This window comes from Madurella fahalii (assembly GCF_045866475.1).
Source record: "Madurella fahalii IFM 68171 DNA, scaffold_4, whole genome shotgun sequence".
NCBI lineage: Eukaryota > Fungi > Ascomycota > Sordariomycetes > Sordariales > Madurella > Madurella fahalii.
Window position 1 is genome coordinate 1733967 of NW_027263974.1, and position 7285 is coordinate 1741251.

A 7285-nucleotide genomic window follows, 5' to 3' on the forward strand; every position below is an offset into this window, starting at 1 on the left:
GGTACATGCCACTGCGACACCAATATAGTGTGCCCATCGGTATGTCCCAGCTAGGCTCAACTTCGCCCAACTTCCTGCGGGGGAACGAAGCTGGCGGTAATGGACGGACTGCCGGGAGCCCGGATCGATCAATCATGGTAAGACTTATTCGTCGCATTTTCTCGGTATAGATCTTCAAGTTTAGGCTTCGTCCCGGCATGATCATCTCCTCTCCTGTCATCCTCGGTCTTGCCGTAGGCTCAAAAGCAGTCACAGTCTCTGGCTACGCGGCTGAGACGGTCGAGAGCAGGGCCGGCGGCAGTCCTTCCCCTTATACCGGTTAGGAAGAGGATGTCGGCTCCACTGTTGCGGTTTTTTTTTTTTTTTTTTTTTTTAATATATTGCTATTATTCTTCCAATACCGCTCTACAAAATATGGCGTACTAGTCTTTCTACTGCTATATAAGTACGTAGGAAAACTACACTATATAAGCCAGGTGAAAAACCTATATCAATAAGCAATTGGAAAGACAGTGATTCGGGGAAAACTGTCCCCAGGATCTCAGGCCCTCTGTGCTCTTTTGACTAATGACAACTTCCATTCCATCATGTATGGTAGCAGCTAAGCGGCGAGAACCTTGAGTCACACCTGAAGTAACTGTAGTGTATGGAACCTGAGTTCCTCCCCGTAGGAGATTAAATCCTACTCACCTGGCTGTTGGTTAGTGCACCTAGAAAGCCAATTTACCGCCAGACCATTCTTAGTACATACTGGCTGTCATGTTTTCCTACTAGAGAGGGGGTAGTCCTTCAATCGCAACGAATGAGCATACTTCATACCCTCGTTCACAGAAGCAGCAAGGATAGCGACAACCTGGATGTTTAATATCCCGAAGGGTCTGAGCAGCATCTAGAACACAGACCCCCTCGAATGATGTCTTGGTATCCAACAACTTATGCTTGTCCGCGCATATGACTAAAGCACCGGGAGCCATCGATCGACACTCATACGAGCATCCCTCGGTACCCTCGATCAATTCGTACTTGAAGGCGTGCAAAGATTCACTGATGACACTGAGTGTCTCTTCTCTTCGTATATCAATTTTTCCTATAAATGTAGTCAATATGCGTCCCTACGGACAATCTATCGCGACGGACTTGCTAGAATCTCAGGAAGATGAAGCTGTTTAACGATCGAAGCTTCTCATAGCTTTTCTCTATCGCGATCTTTGTGATGGTATCAAACAGGCCTTCGACCTGGAACACCCAGGCGATGCACAGCCAAAGAATCAAATCTCTGCCGTAAGTCTGGGAAGCGATTTACGTAGGTTGTCAACCCAGATTTTGCAGCAAAAGCTGGGGGCTTCGCGGCATTTGTAGTAGTCGACTAGAACAGTAACATTGCAAAGCATTTCGAGCGTGGTGATTTTGTGGGACCCGGTGATTGTGGCCGTGGATAACTGCTAGGACGATTCTGAGTGCCTCGGTATCCCAACTATCGGTGCTGAGTTGACGATAGCCTTCTTTTCCTACAATATTCTCGAGCCAATCCCTCGTAAGGGCCGCTTTAAATCCCGGGGAGGCTAGTTTCAGGTGGCGAGATGAGACGCAGAATGTCACGGGTTCCGGTGCTGAAGTGCCTGGGGTTCGTAGGGCTGTCGCCTCGTACAGTACCAGATGGTCGAACTCCGAATTCGGATTTTCCAGGGTGAGGATGGCATCGCCTTCCGGGTCTATTGTGTCGCCGCACGGCACCATGGGCGGAAAGCGGGACGAGAAAGTGGCTGTTTGGGGGGGGGGGGGGGGAGACAAACTTGGACGTTGGATAAGGTTCCATTTCGAACCCCGCCCACAGATTGATGCTCGTCCTCAAACCGGTGCAAATACCATCGGCGACCCCGAAATATCTGGAACGAGTGGGGGGATTCTCTGTAGTTGTTTCTGAGATGGCCCCGGTGTTCCTGCGCCGAGTGCACATCCAGCTGATAAGGCACGGTATCACGAAAGGTGTGGAAGTGGGGATGATGCCGAACTCCGTGTGGAGGTCTCTACCAGGCCGTAGATAGAGCTTGTAATACGTGCTACCTTATTATCTTATCTCGTTATCTAACCGTACATCACGTGCGGTTTCTGTGTCACGCAAGCAATGGAATCTTCAATTAGGATATCTACTTCTGTAATCCATAATATAGAATGTTGGCTTAAACCAAGCTGCAAGGTTTCTATGCTCCATACCTACAACCGTCTGCGAGCGTGAAGGTTGGGATCTCATGAAACCATGAGCTTCCAGTGAGTTAGGGAAAACTGGCCCCAGGGATCTTTTTTCCTCGCACCTTAAGTAGGGTCGTCTGCGCTAACGTTCCTTAGCCAGGACACAATTACACACCTTCTTTCGCATCAATTGCAGGCTCAACGCGGGAGCTATCTTTGCGTGCAAAGTGGTCTCCCTCTGACTAGAAGGGGCTCTATCTGCGAATGTCATTTTGACCTTGTCTGTCTTGTCTGTCTTGTCTGTCTTGTCTGTCTTGTCTGTCTTGTCTGTCTTGTCTGTCTTGTCTGTCTTGTCTGTCTTGTCTGTCTTGTCTGTCTTGTCTGTCTTGTCTGTCTTGTCTGTCTTGTCTGTCTTGTCTGTCTTGTCTGTCTTGTCTGTCTTGTCTGTCTTGTCTGTCTAGGCAGTTGGCGATTACTCGCTCGAGGTTCTCGATTGCCGCAAAGCTCGCACTCAGTTGACTTTTGCCATCAATTTCTCCACGACATCTCTGTTCATCAAAAGAAATACATTTCTATTTTCGCTGTCCCATTTCTGTACGAAAGTAATCGATTTTCTCATCGGCGCTCCTATGCGTTAATTATCGAGAAATCGGAACTTGAATATAGAGCGCGGTTTTTGCCTCTTTCCTCCTCCCGCTGCAGAAGAATTTGTCCGCTTCAACGCCTTGGGTAGCGCGTCCATTGTTTCATTTACTCAACTGTTTCGGCGATGGAGTGATCGCGCGATCTAGCACCCTGAAAAAGCGAAGGCTGATTATGGCACCCCTTAGATTCATACTGTTACGATGACATTAGGTAAGAAGCCCGGTTGGCAACCCAATCGCTCAGGAAGTACCGGCACCCCGTACGGGATGTGGGAAGCCCAAACCTTCGGCGGAACCCGAACCATCAACAGATGATACTGCGGACAAGCCAGATGAAGAGTCAGAGCAGCAAATGAGCACTGGCACCAGCATATCAAACGCTTTGTCTGATACGCCATTTCAAGGAGGCTGAGACCTCCTCCGTAACACTCACGACAATTTAGACGGCACCTAGGAACAGCAAGGTACTAATGACACTGCCTGTGAGCCGGATGAGGGCTCGGCACAGGACTCGGGACAGGTAGGCACCGAAACCTCGCCGTGAGAAATCTTGCTAATAGGGCATATGAAGAAACTAAATCTACGTCTAATGAAGCCGCCCACAAGTCAGAAAGCAGCATACCGAACGGTACTAATGAGCATATCAAAGTTGGCCAGTTAAGGTCGTCTTCGGTCTGGCCCGCCGAATGATTTCCTTCAAAAGAATATGTCCCAAAAAGAAAGAGCCTGCCTTTTCGGACTGTAGTGTAGTGTCCCAGGATACTGTAGCCCCACCCAACTTGAATACTGTCGGCACATACCACCTCTTTTTCCTATCCCGCCACCATACATCGTCTCTTTCATTTCTATCCTACCTACCACAACGTCGACAAGAGCTTTGAAGTCGCCTCAATCTCGTACACAATAGAGCGAATTTAAACGTCCAGTAAGTATACGCTTTCGCGCGCTCTTCTAGTGCTAATTTGCGGTAGATATGGCTACACGCGAGCAGCCCGCTAGCCCCTTTAATGCGGATAACCTCGACTTCGATGTCGCGAGTAACGACGAGCTCAGTTCACGGCACCCAGCGTTCTGAGGCGACAGGATTACTGCCATCTAAACGTCAGTACACGTCGCGATGGAGGGCATCGACCTAGCGCAGGAAGACTTGAACGACAACGCCAGGTAACGAGGATCGTAACGAATAGGGCGTAGAAGAGGGCGTAGAAGCAGGGGAGGTCTGGGTGCAGGTCCCTAGGAAGACAACAATAACGACAACAACAATGTTAACAACAACGTGAGTATCGCCAGTCAAGCGGCGCTATAACGATTGCGACAAGGGCGTAGAAGAGGGCGTAGAAGTAGGGGAGGCGCTTAGTCAGATAGTTAGATAGACAGGCGGATAGACAACTAGGCCGTCGAACTGTAGGACAACAGCACTTATAGGCCTTACAAGATATCAACAAATTGAGGGGAATTAAGTACTTTAACAGCGTCAATTGCAATTGCAGTATTTAGTGGACTTTTTGCGCTGAAATGGGCATCTTGCGTCCATTGTCGTGTCCATTTGGCCGTGTCAGGGTTGGGGTTATATATGGAAGATGTCGGTGTCGTGCCATTTATGTGGGGCTATAGTATCCTGGGACACTACACTACAGTCCGAAAAGGCAGGCTCAAAAGAAAAGGGGTAACTACAATGTTATAGATGTCGCAGCCACATAATGCAATTGCCTCCACCCATCCCCACTAACACTTTTGAAGCCACCAAACACTCAATTGGCAGTCGAAGATCGACTGGGACTTCGGTGTCTCCGTCCTCTCCTTTCACTCAAGACACAATCTACCAATTCCCAGGTGATACAAGAAATCGCCCGGACGACCACTCTGCCAACAAAAACTCCAACCACGACCTCCCGTGCCAGCTAATCCACCCCTGCAAGATTGCTTCTCTGCCAGACACATACGCATTCCACTGCTAACTACGAAAGGACCATGCAGATTGAGGGCAATACGCATGCCGAGAACTTCATCAAACAGTAACACTATGATCAGGTCTACTTGCCACCACCTTACATAGCACGCAATCCCAATTACAGGATTGTACACTGCCATGATTTCTTAGGCAAATCCCTGTTTAAGATGACACCGCGGGAATCTTGAGCCTGAAACTGTTCATAGGCCACCTGGAGAGATTACTCAGCTGCCTAAAGGCTAAACTATAATGGGAGATAGTACGAACCGTATTAATGCGATTTCCGCGAAAACCGCTATTGGAACCGGCGCGGTAGTAATGGTAATCGTTCTCATGAACGATTCGATCCCGTTCCGTCTGCCAGGTCTCATCACAGACTCGACATTTATACAGGTAATGGTTCGTGTCGTTCATGTGCTGGTTGCAAGCCCGTTGGCTGTTAAACCATCGAGGGCATGTGTCGCATTCGAATTGCGGCGGCTCATGATTCGTTGCGCGGCAGTGGTTCTCCCGAGCTTGCCAACCAGCTGGGAAGAGCTTTCCACAGGTGTAGCATTCATAGTCCTCCCACGCCATGAGATTCCCTGCGAGAACAAATGTGAGGGCGTGGGGTCGGAAACCTGGAGAGAAAGCAAAAGGCGGGGAAGTCGGCGTATTTGTATTCGCGGCTTGTCACCGCTTATCAGAGGCCTTAATCGAGCAAATCAAGCTTTGATCTGAATGTCAGGCTTGTGGCTAGCTTGCGGTTCAATGAATGAAAGGGTATAGATGCCGTGTTTGGCCTTAGCGGCTCTATAATTTATTTTCCTTGTTCCAGTGATAATTCAAGGTTGTATCAGAAAACTTCACTCAGCGTCCCGCTACTGCGCTGAGGCCTACAGCTTGGGTTCTGCCTAACCCGCGTTGGACAAATTGGGCGAAAACGCGACAATGTAATAGTTGATTATTATCACAGCTTGATTGATTAATTTGTTGATTGACTAAATTCCTAGAGTGCTTCTTGACGTAAATTGTAAAGAAGGGGTCTGGCCGAGTAGAATTGGCTTGCGAGACGGAACTTCCTTAATATTCAGGTAGAAGCGGGGATTAGTCCGTAAAGGCACGGTCGGATGCTCTAGGCATATCTGACGATATGGCTGGCAAGCTGACGATCCTCTTGAGCGACCCGTCTAGTATTTCGTACTCCTTGTGTTCGTTGAGCGTGACATGGAAAATGCACAGTTCTGTCTCCTCGTCCTTGGTTGTAAAGTTGGAGGAAAACGCTGGCGGCCTCTGTCCATGGAAACTGGGAGGAAGCACTCGCCATGGGTCGCACAGGAGTCCTGCGGCGCGAAAGATATGTCACCGGCCTTGCTTTCCAGCCAGCCTCAATCTGTTGAACCGCTAATGCCATCTCTTCGACTCCCGCCAAATCTGAAGTGAGACAGCCGGACGGATTCAACTCTTACCAGCACCGATGTTTCACTCGTCCGACTGTCGACATCTTCCGGCGTGTCGAACGGATGCACAATTTTTTATTCTTTCTTTCGCTTTCCCCCAAAGTTGTTTGTACGCACCTTCCCCCCTCAAGGCCGCTTACCGAAACCGGCCCCAAAGACATATCGACCGCTGAAAGTGTTGTACCAGGATTTTGTCAGGTCTCGGTGTCAAATCAGCCCCTGCCTTAATGGATTGGTTGACTATTTGGGGCGTGAAAGCAGAAGCACAAGTACTATCGTGGCTCTCGTCTACTCTCGGAGCGAACAATCCGCAGTAAGTTCCTGTACAATAACTGAGGTCGACCTAGGTCAAGCTAACTAGCACCAACCCTACGATCTATGCCCGAGTTTGTTTGTGGAGAACATCCGATCTCATCTGGTTAGTCTCCGTGGTGAGATCCTTGGATGTGGATCCAATCTTCTTTGCCGGTCATGTCACCACTGACTTCAAAGACATTGAAAAAAATGCCTCCTCCTCCTTCTCTTGCGTTGTTCCCATCTCAAATTGCGAAGAGGGCCTACCTTCATCTCCATTATCAGCAGGTATTAGACCTAGGGGATGTAAGTCCGTTCCTGTTTCTTTATATAGTTTGAGTTTGAACTCCAACACTCCCCGAAATGTCAGACGTCTGCCCCATCTATCTATAAGACAGCTAACGCTAATTAGAGCATGCTGTTCTTCACACTGCTGAAGAATCAATGGTATCAGAGATAGGTAATACTTAACTTAGAATTCAAAGAGAGATGTGTGGTAAAAGGAAGTCTTCAGTACAAGTGTAATTGGATAAGATATTTGTTGCGTGGGAAAATGCGAAAAGTCAAAATCTTCTTCTGTTCTATCTTGCTATATCAGAGAGTGCGGGGAGCCCAGTAATATATGACAGGAATGGGCCAGTGCCCAGGGAAGGTTCCAGAATCCTGGGATCACATGACCCCTGGAATCCTGACCCTCTGGCCCATCTGGGCTCCTACCAAGTCACAATTCCATTTCTTCTTTTGACAGAGAAAAGTGATATTCAGTG